Here is an 11,738-nt window from a genome sequence, read left to right as displayed (position 1 = left end):
CACCAGAACTGAGGCGCAACCCAGTATGGTGCAAAGCATCAAGACGGCGAAGAGTAGAAGGAGAAGCAGACGAGTAAGCAGGGCAACCATAATCGAGCTTAGACAGGACGAGAGAGGAATGTAAAGCAAGGAGAGTGCGCCTATCTGCCCCCCAAGAAGTATGGGACAAGACCCGAAGGAGGGTAAGGGACTTAGAGCACTCAACACGGAGGTAAGAGATATGGGGAGACCAAGACAAACGAGTGTCAAGGAATAACCCCAAAAGCTTCGCGGAATCTTTGTATTCAAGGGGATGACCATAAAGTGACAAAGAGGGACGAAGAACAACCCGTTTCCGCGTAAAAGTCATGGCACAAGTCTTAGAAGTAGAGAACTTGAAGCCATGACCTGTGGCCCAAGACGACACGGCATCAATCGCAAGTTGAAGCCGGCGTTGAAGGAGAGGCGAATCATCACCCTGACAACAAAGGGTAAGATCATCGACATAGAGAGCGGAGAAGACACCAGAAGGAAGAGAGGAAAGAAGACCATTGAGGGCAACCAGAAAAAGAGTAGTGCTCAGAACACTACCCTGGGGCACACCTTCGTATTGCTGAAAAGGGGGAGAGAGAGCGGTACCAAGGCGCACCCGAAAGGAACGACGAGAGAGGAAGCTGCGGAGAAAGAGAGGGAGATGACCACGAAGGCCAAAAGAATGAAGTTGAGATAGGATATGATAACGCCAAGTGGTGTCGTAAGCCTTTTCTAGGTCAAAAAGGACGGCAACAACGGAGGTCTTCGCAGCAAAAGCAGTACGTATATAGACCTCCAAGTTCACCAGGACATCCGTCGTGCTGCGGCACTTGCGGAAACCAAATTGAGAAGGGGAGAGGAGGTGATGGTGTTCCAGGAACCACATCAGACGAACGTTAACCATACGTTCAAAGAGTTTGCAGACACAACTTGTGAGAGCAATAGGGCGAAAGTCCTTAGGGGAAGTACCCAGAGACCCTGGTTTGCGAACAGGGAGGACAACGGCATCGAGCCAGTCCTCAGGGACTGACGACAACTCCCAGATCCGATTATACAGACTCAGTAAATACTGAGACGTGCTCGGAGGGAGATGGCGAAGCATCTCATAATGAATACCATCGGAGCCCGCCGCCGTAGAACCGCAGAGGGCCAGGGCAGAACGAAGTTCAGAGAGAGAGAAGGGATCATTATAGGGAAGCTGAAGATGAGTGCAGAAATCTAAAGGACGAGACTCAAGGACAGGTTTACGAAGAAGGAAAGATTGGGGAAGATGAAGACCAGAGCTAACAGAAGAAAAGTGGGAACCCAGTTCGGAAGCGACCTGCAACGGGTCCGCCACAAGAGTATCATGGAGGTGAAGGACCGGTGAAACATCGGGAACGAACTTACCCGCTATCTTGCGGATACGCTTCCAGATCTGGGCCAGAGGGGTTTCGGACGTAATTGTCGAGACATAAGATGCCCAACATTCACGTTTAGCCGTACGGATGGCCCTACGGGCCACCGCACTCGCTTTCCGAAAGAAAAGAAAAGAATCGGTCGTCTGCCTACGGCGGTGCTTCTTCCAGGCTGCACGCTTACAGCGGACAGCCCGAGCACAGTCCGCATTCCACCAGGGAACGCACTTCCGTGGACCCCGAGAGGAAGAGCGAGGAATAGAGCGGAGGGCAGCGTCGAAGACAGTGTCATGAAAAAGGAGGAGAGCGCGAGAGAGGGGCAGAAGGGAGAGGTCAGAGAGAGTAGCACTGAGGGAAAACAGGGTCCAGTCCGCCTTAGCAAACTGCCACCTAGGGAAAGAGAGGGAAGGGCGAAAAGAGAAAAAGGAAACAAGGATGGGGAAATGATCACTTCCATGGAGGTCATCAAGAACCTGCCATGTGAAATCTAAGTAAAGAGAAGAAGAGCAGAGAGAAAGATCAAGACAAGAAAGGGTGCGAGTTCGAGAGTCCAAATGAGTGGGCTCACCAGAATTCAGAAGAGACAGGGAAGAAGAGAGGAGAAACGGCTCAAGGAGGCGACCCCGGGTATTCGTCAGAACGTCACCCCAAAGAGAATGACGACAATTGAAGTCACCCAGCAGGAGCACAGGCTCCGGCAAGGAGTCTAGGAGGTGTTTCAAATCAGGAAGAGAGAGCGGGACACCCGGGGGGAGATAAATGGAACAAACTGTGTACCATTTCCCCACAAAGATACGAGCAGCAGAACAATGGAGAGGCGAAGGAAAAAGTAAAGGAACAAAGGGAACATCAGCCCGAATCAAGAGAGCAGAAGAATTAGAAGCCCCAGCAATGGCTGGGGGGGGGGAGAGAAAGGAATAGCCACGAAAACGACCAGGACGAGCACCAAGCATCGGCTCCTGGAGACAGACACAAAGGGGTGAAAACCGCGAAACCAGAAGTTGGAGTTCGAGGAAATTGGCGTAATAACCTCGAACGTTCCATTGAAGAATGGACAACGACGAGAAGAGAAAGGACAAAAACAGAGAACAAGGAAGAAACAAAGGCGAAAGACCAACAGAGCACGTTAAAGAATATCAGGGTCGGGATCAGGGTCAGCAAAGTCAGGGTTAGGGGGCATGGGTAAACTGAGCAAAGACGGAGGGAAGGAAACGGGAGAACAGATCAGAGGTGGGCGGGCAGGGTCCGGAGGAGGAGGAGGAGGAGGAGGAGGAGACAACGGAGAGGAGCAGTCAAGGACAGCAGCAGGAAGAGGGGGAGTAGAAAGAGAGGAGCGCACCCCAGCAAGAGCAGCAACCGAAAGGGAAGCAGGGGCCAAAGAAACCTCCATAGCAGGAACAGGGGGCGCAAGCACTGAAACGGGAGTGGAAGGAGCAACAGAGCCAGAAGGAGGAGCTGAGGAAGAAAGCGAAGCCTTCTTACCCGCGGGGAAGAGGAAGGAGAGGAGCCAGGCTTACGCTTCTGACTTAAAGAGACCGGTGTCCCAGCAACTACGTACCGGGCAACGGATTCCAGTGTCTCAACAGGAGAAGCCGAACGAGAGCACACACGACGGCCGTTAGGAGAGCGATGGACATCCGCCCGCACCGACAGGCGGCGGGGAGAGCCGATAGATGGAGGAAGAGGATGGGAAGGAGGATCGGAGGGGGACGAGGAAGGAGACACAGAAGACACGACAGACCGGGTAGAAGGAAGGGGAACCCCAGACAGAGGACCAGGAGGAGGATCCTTCGGGAGAGAACCCAAAGGGACAGAGGAGGGGGCAGTGGGCGCATCAGGGTCCAAGGCCTGGAAACGGTTGCGAGTCTGAGGAAGGCGGGAAGGACGAGGAGAGGAAGAGCGCAACACGCGAGCATAAGAGATATTAGCATAAGGCGGGAGCCGGCGAACCTGGCGCCTCGCCTCAGGAAAAGATAAACGCTCCCGGTGCTTCAAGTTGAGGACGGCTGCCTCAAGCTTGTAATGGACACACGCACGGGAGAAGGTAGGATGGGCCTCACCGCAGTTGAGGCAACGAGCCTGGGGAGAAGCGCACTCCGACTTAGAGTGACCTTCGCCACCACACAAAGGACAGAGAGAGACAGTCCCGGAGCAGCGGAGGGCACCATGCCCAAACCTCCAGCACTTGTTGCAGAGCCGAGGAGAAGGAATGTACTCCTGGACAGAGCACCTGGCACCAGCAAGAATGACAGAGGGTGGAAGGGTCCTACCATCAAAGGTAATCTTCACAACCCGGAGGGGTTGACGGCGACTACCACGAGGGGGACGAGTAAACGTGTCCACCTGGAGAATAGAATGGCCCTGGGCAGCGAGGATATGTCGAATATCGTCGTGGCAGTCGCGTAGGTCCCGAACACCGGTCGCAACATGGGGCGGGAGCAAAATAGTGCCAACACTGGCATTCAACTGGACGTTCTTCGAGACCCGAACGGGGGTCTCGCCAAGGCAGGATAAGGCAGCCAAGCGGGAAGCAGCATCCTGAGAAGGAGCAGCAACGACACGCGTACCGAGACGAGTGGGGTTAAAAGTAATGGAGGCATCCACGGAATCAATGAGATGTCGATGAAGGGAGAAATCGTCAGGAGGCGCAGAATCAAGAGGGAGGAGATCAAAATATTTGGCCCACGAAGCGGGACCAAACAAGGCTTGATAGGTAGCAGAACTGGAAGGAATCGAGCGAGGGCGGCCGTGACGAGAACGGCGGTGAGAACCCCCAGAGAGAGAGGGGTTAAAAGGCGCAGTAGTAACAACTAGAGAAGGAGCCACGCCAGGGGACGAGGTAGTCACCACTGGGGGCTTGGGGCTCGACCCAACCACAGAGGAGGGAGGGGAGCCAGGGGAAGGAGTCAGAGAGGCCAAAGGAGGAGCAAGGTCGGGGCCCAATGCAGCGGAGGCTACAGAGCCCGGTCTTCCAATACGGACCGACTCGGGGGCTTGGTCGCCCACCCCACGAGCCTGAAAAGGTAAGCCAGAAACAGCCGAAACAGGGGTTATCATCTTGACGAAATTACGAATTCACTCACGAATGTGCCCCCACACCCACCATGGAGCCACAATTAGAGGCAGGACACCCAACAAGAAGCTATCGCCGATCTTGTCGGGGCCTCCTAGGGGTGCGTCGTGAGTATACGCCCCACAAACGCCACCTTAAGAAACCGACAGTCCGTCGAGATCGGGTTCAGTGACGAAGTGGGGATTGACAATAAAAGGTTCCCCTCGCTCTCGACGTCGGGTACCGCAGTTCTACGGGTGCAAGAGTATGCCTCCTCAAGCACCCGGGCGTCAAAGTAGAAGAAGTCCAAGGGAAGAACCAGAACGAGCAAAAGGTCGGCAGGAAACGGCAAGCAGATAGGAGAAGAGGGGGGAGAAAAACGAAACAGAAGGAAAAGGAAAAGATGCCCAGCAGAATTGGAGAGGACGGCAGCAGGAGCACAAGGCTAGAAAAGGACAGAGGACTGTCCCAAGGAGCATCACACTCCGGCAGCCGCCCACTAAGCCCCCAGACGGCGACAACGAGCTGAGCGGGGAGGGGGAGAGGGTGTGGTAGAAAGACTATGAAAACTTTGACACATGTACAGTTGGATGAGGCTGTGTACAAGTGGTTTGCTAAGCACTGCACAGCTGGCCTGACAATTCGTGGCCAGAAATACAAAATGCTGCAAGCAGGTTTGCTGCAAGCCTTGGAATAAAGAATTTTGAAGCGAGTGAAGGGTGGGTTGCAAGGTTCAAGGGTAGGCACAATATTGTGAAGAGGAAAATTGTCGGTGAAAAATTGAGTGCAGATGAAAGCAGTGTAGAACCATTTAAAAAGAAATTAAGAGCATACATTGTGGCAAATAATTTATATTCGTATCAAATTTATAATGGAGATGAAACTGGGTTGTATTGGAAGTTTACCAGAAAAATTTCTAGCAATGAGGAGTGAGGGTTGTGTGCCAGGATGTAAGGTCAACAAGGACAGGCTCTTGGCCATGATGTGTGCGAATGCTGACGGAACAGACAATCACATGTGTAATTGTTGGCAAATCTAAGAAACCAAGACCCTTGCAACATTGCATGGACAGACTGCCAGTCAAATATTATACGTGTATTAAATATTAATATTATAAGTGCCGGACAAACCGGGCTCACGGACCAACCAGGCCAACTTAAAATTATCTGTTGATTTAGGACCTCCCAAAGCTCTATGGGTGTTAATTGCTTTACAATAATTTAAAAACATCAATGCTATGTACTCAAATAAACCTAATGTACCGCCTTTATATATATATATATAATATATATATATATATATATATATATATATATATATATATATATATATATATATATATATATATATATATATATATATATATATATATATATATTATTAAATATGACCGAAAAAGTAAGATTAATAATTCTAACACGAATTTTCTCAATCTTTCGTACATTTCTTTTCACTGTTGGAGGTAATTCAAAAGTCAATTCTCCAAAATTCATTTTTATTTCTAGTCTGACGCGACACTTGAGCGCGTTTCGTAAATATATATATATATATATATATATATATATATATATATATATATATATATATATATATATATATATATCCAAAATTTTTATATATATATACATATATATATACATATATATATATATATATATATATATATATATATATATATATATATATATATATATATATATATATATATATATATATATATATATATGTATATATATATGTATATATATATATATATATATATATGTATATATATATATATATATATATATATATATATATATATATATATATATATATGTATATATATATATATATATATATATATATATATATATATATATATATATATATGTATATATATATATGTATATATATATATATATATATATATATATATATATATATATATATATATATATATATATATATATATATAAATGTGCATAGGACACTACAAACAGGTGCTAAACATTTCAAGTGTGCTGAATGCAGGGAAAAGATTTGGGAAACGTTCTAGTACAATTAGTCACATGACTGTGCATACGGATGATAAACCTCGTGAATGTCTTGAGTGTGGCAAGGGATTCAATCATCTGCGACTTATAAAAACTCACAGGATTGTGCATACAGCTGATAAACCTCTTGTGTGTCATGAGTGTGGGAAAGGATTCAGATGATGCATTGCAGATGGTGCATTCAGATGAATGTTACCTAGTTCCTTCATCTGGGAAGAATGAAGACATATTGGTGCATTTGGATGATAAATAGTACCTAGTTCACTTGATCAGTAGACTGTATATCATACTAACAATAAACATACAACCCCAATGAATTTTCCAGTGAGGTTTGATAGAAATTTACTTCAGGACACAAACTAGAAAAAGTTTGTTACAATTAACAATTTTTGTTTGTGTGAATTTTTTGGTGGATAATATACATTTATACACTAAAGGGACCTAGCCATATTTATTCTTAAATATCTTCAAACTGATATTACTCTGAAATTTAACAATAAAAACATAAGCATTTTTACTATTAACACTGAAAAACAAAAATTGGTAGAATTTTTCAACTAATATTATTGCAAACCCTTTTGATTTGTTTTGTTATAAAGTTAAAGTTCAATATAGTAGGCTAAGCTAAGCTTTGCTAAGCTAGAACAGAGGTTTTTGGACTTGTAGATTTGTAAACCTCATCCTGTAAACATTCATGTTTCTACATGTTAAACAAGCTACGAGGATGAGGGAAGGGGATGTTCCCTCCATTCTGGATGTTATATTTACAAGGAAAGAGGAAGAGATATTTATCATTCAGTACCTCCCTCCCTTGGGTAAAAGTGACCATGTCTTTTTGGGAATAAAGTATGCAATGCATTATAATCTGTTAGAAAATAAGCTTGAAGCAGTTGAAAAACCTGATTTGTGGAGAGGTCATTATGGGGAACTCAGATATTTCCTTAAGGAATTTGACAAACACTTGCTGTTAGGACATGAAGTAAATGTGATGTATGTCAAGTTTTGTGAAAAATATGATAAAGGCACAACAAAATTTATTCCAAAGGAGAGATGCAGAACTAGAAAAAGGGGATTTGTTTATAGATGTCATCTGGATTTTTCCGAGTTTCGGAGTTTCCGTGATATTTTCTAATCTGATCCAAATATGTATAATGTTAATGTATTTTGATAATGAGCTTTCCTGTCTACTTAGGTAATGATTCCAAAGATCATCCTTCCTTTCCTCCCAGGAATCTGGATGTAGCAGGTGCTCAATTGTCAAAAGTGAAAAATTTGGTTTGTCATCCGAATGCACCATATCGGTAATTTTTTTAATAATATTTTAAAAATAGTAAATGGCACTATTTTTGCAAAATCATTACAAGATCTATTATTCTAATAGGGGTTTGATAAAATACAGTAGAATGCCTACTGATTTTACCTGTAATAGGGTTTGATATAGTTGATTATGGATATATTGTAATGAAATGCTCCTATTGTTAAGAAACACTTTTTTAAAAGAATATTTTGTAATGAGCAGCTCTGAAAATCAGTTGATTACAGATAATGCTACATAATATACTTAATGTGTGTATATGTTACCACAAGTGAGGTATATAATGGTATTTATGAGTAAGATGTAATTGTGTCTTTGACACTGATAAAATTAAGTACTGTGGTTTTATATACTGATAATTAGCTAAAAATATATACTGTACAAGTAAATAAATTATTTTACCTTGCATCGAGATCCACCAAGCCTGTATGGTGTGCGTTTCAGTACTTTGGAAATCTGGAACGATCTGGAATCTCTTATCTACAATGAAACAGTACATATTATTGCACTTACCAAAACATGGATGAATGTAGAAAATAGAGAACTATTAGATGAATATCAAATAAATGGATTTAATCTATTTCACACAGATAGATATATTAGACAAGGAGAGGTAGTAGCCATGTATGTTAGGTAATATTTGAAATGTAGTCTCGAAAAGACTACATTTCAACAGAAACGTGCCACACACCAGTCACAAGACTGAACCTCATTGAGGCCAAACGTCTAAATGAGAGCATGAACGAGTAAGAAATAATACTTTAACACCTGGCATCATACACACAATGAATGCACCTGCAGACACACAACGAGCACTATCAACATAGCAAAGATTACTCCATAAAAAAAATCATTATATATGATTGACAATGAGATGAAATAATGCACAATATGTCAATTTTGTGAAATTTTTTCATTACTGAACTAGGTTTTCAATGCTTACATTTGTTATTCTTGGCATTCTTTGCTTCATATCTGAAGCTTCGTTTTAAGTTTCCACTTCAGACGTGTCTTCCGCAGCTATGCATCTCCGGTTTGCAGCATCAAAATCATCTGCAATAGCTGAATATAATTAATAATATATCAGTGAGATATATATTTATCATTACCTAGTAGTAGTGAACACTAAGAAATAACATAAATCAGCTTTCTAAAGAGATGTTTAATAATACGACACACATGATTTGGAACTTATGTGCAAAGTACTTAACCCAGTTATAAGTCTCAAGGAGCCATTAGGAAACCCTGCTTGTGATTAAAATATTATGCTGTTTTTATATACTGTATGTGCAGCACAGTACCTCTCCTCTCAATACACCAGCACTGGCCCTCGCCTCTCAATACACCAGCACTGGCCCTCGCCTCTCAATACACCAGCACTGGCCCTCGCCTCTCAATACACCAGCACTGGCCCTCGCCTCTCAATACACCAGCACTGGCCCTCGCCTCTCAATACACCAGCACTGGCCCTCGCCTCTCAATACACCAGCACTGGCCCTCGCCTCTCAATACACCAGCACTGGCCCTCGCCTCTCAATACACCAGCACTGGCCCTCGCCTCTCAATACACCAGCACTGGCCCTCGCCTCTCAATACACCAGCACCTGCCCTCGCCTCTCAATACACCAGCACTGGCCCTCGCCTCTCAATACACCACCACTGCCCCTCGCCTCTCAATACACCACCACTGCCCCTCGCCTCTCAATACACCACCACTGCCCCTCGCCTCTCAATACACCACCACTGCCCCTCGCCTCTCAATACACCACCACTGCCCCTCGCCTCTCAATACACCACCACTGCCCCTCACCTCTCAATACACCACCACTGCCCCTCACCTCTCAATACACCACCACTGCTCCTCACTTCTCAATACACCACCACTGCCCCTCGCCTCTCAATACACCACCACTGCCCCTCGCCTCTCAATACACCACCACTGCCCCTCACCTCTCAATACACCACCACTGCCCCTCACCTCTCAATACACCACCACTGCCCCTCACCTCTCAATACACCACCACTGCTCCTCGCCTCTCAATACACCACCACTGCCACTCACCTCTCAATACACCACCACTGCCCCTCACCTCTCAATACACCACCACTGCCCCTCACCTCTCAATACACCACCACTGGCCCTCACCTCTCAATACACCACCACTGCCCCTCACCTGAGATATATACAAGAGTTGTTACATTCTTGTACAGCCACTAGTACGCGTAGCGTTTCGGGCAAGTCCTTAATCCTATGGTCCCTGGAATACGATCCCCTGCCGCGAAGAATCGTTTTTTCATCCAAGTACACATTTTACTGTTGCGTTAAACAGAGGCTACAGTTAAGGAATTGCGCCCAGTAAATCCTCCCCGGCCAGGATACGAACCCATGACATAGCGCTCGCGGAACGCCAGGCGAGTGTCTTCAATCAAGTGTCAACCTCTCAATACACCACCACTGCCCCTCACCTCTCAATACACCACCACTGCTCCTCACCTCTTAATACACCAGCACTATAGCCAGCACCAAAATCTAATAATATTATAAAATATAAGTGTTTACTTACGATAATATTTGCGTGATTGCATGAAGCGTTTGTCTTCTTGCTGACTGCACGGACCACAAACTGACCGCTTTGTTGATGTTCCTGGCGGCGGATGACGCTGTGACGTCACAGGTGAGGGACGCTTTGCGCACTACTCAATCGTCGCTTGAACCCATCATAAATAGTTTTGTTATTTTTATTATTTTATTTTTATTTATTTTTTTACAAGAAGTTACAATGGAGGTTAACAGAGAATATAGAAAATAAGTTGAATTAACATTCTTGTAAAGCCACTAGCACGCCTAGCGTTTCGGGTAAGTCTTTAAACTAAGTTTTTTTTTTATAAATTAACAGTAAAATTGATAAAAAATTTTACCAGGTATTTTATAGCTTTTCTTTACAGGTACAGATAATTTTAAGTAAAATAATTACAGTAAAATCAACAAAAATGTTTACAGGTAATTTGAAGAAATATTGACACAAAAGCAGATCAGAATAATACACAATAAAGAAACAAGGATTACTAGATACATGAGAATAGCATTTCAGGGTTATACATTGGTTCACTGAAGCACAATATGAGGATCATTTTGAGGAAAAGTTTCAAGGAATAATGCAGTAGAAAATGCACTCAATACAACAACCATGATATCAAATGATATCTAAGATTACAATGTTAAAGTAATATGGCTTAGGTACAAATAATGGGGGATTGAGTAGCACTAGATACAGTGTGAAGATAAAGCCCATGGTAGAAAACTATGAAGATGAAATTAGGTACTTTTTGGTTTTATTTTTGAATATGGCAAAAGTTGGACAGCTTTTCAAATCATTAGGGAGTAAGTTCCATAGACTAGGTCCTTTTATTTACATAGCGTGTTTACATAGATTAAGTTTGACTCTGAGGATATCAAAGAGATATTTATGTCTGGTGTGGTGGGCATGTGTTCTATTACATCTGTCCAGGAAGAGTTTCAAAACAGGGTTTGCACTTAGAAAAAGGGTTTTATAAACGTAATTTACACAGGAGAATGTGTGAACTGAATTTATGTTTAGGGATTTAAACAGAGGAGCTGTGTGTTGTCTGAAGGTAGAGTTAGTTATTGTCCTGATAGCAGATTTTTGCTGGATGATGATGGGCTTGAGGTAGTTTGCAGAGGTTGAACCCCAAGCACAGCTACCATAAGTAAGATAGAGATAGATAAGTGCATAATAGAGTGAGAGGAGAGCAGAGTAGGGTACATAATATCTGATCTTAGAGAGTATACCAATTGTTTTAGAAACCTTTTTAGTTATGTGTTGTATATGGGTGCTGAAGTTGAGTCTCTTGTCTAAGTACAGGCGAAGGAACTTTCCATCATTTTTATTGCTAATGTTTACATT

General features: G+C 43.7%; 1 long non-coding RNA gene across 1 annotated transcript; it reads right to left on the bottom strand.

The window, feature by feature from the left end:
• Window positions 1-8,131: 8,131 nt before the first annotated feature.
• On the bottom strand, window positions 8,132-10,515 carry LOC138364167 (uncharacterized). The gene is made up of 3 exons (XR_011228338.1): window positions 10,377-10,515; window positions 8,756-8,865; window positions 8,132-8,292 (listed from the first exon to the last, which is right to left on the bottom strand). It is a non-coding gene; the product is annotated as an uncharacterized lncRNA (long non-coding RNA).
• Window positions 10,516-11,738: the final 1,223 nt, after the last annotated feature.

Source organism: Procambarus clarkii, chromosome 12 (genome assembly GCF_040958095.1).
Source record: "Procambarus clarkii isolate CNS0578487 chromosome 12, FALCON_Pclarkii_2.0, whole genome shotgun sequence".
NCBI lineage: Eukaryota > Metazoa > Arthropoda > Malacostraca > Decapoda > Cambaridae > Procambarus > Procambarus clarkii.
The sequence above is the reverse complement of the archived record's forward strand: the minus strand, read 5'-3'. Positions and strand labels throughout refer to the sequence as shown.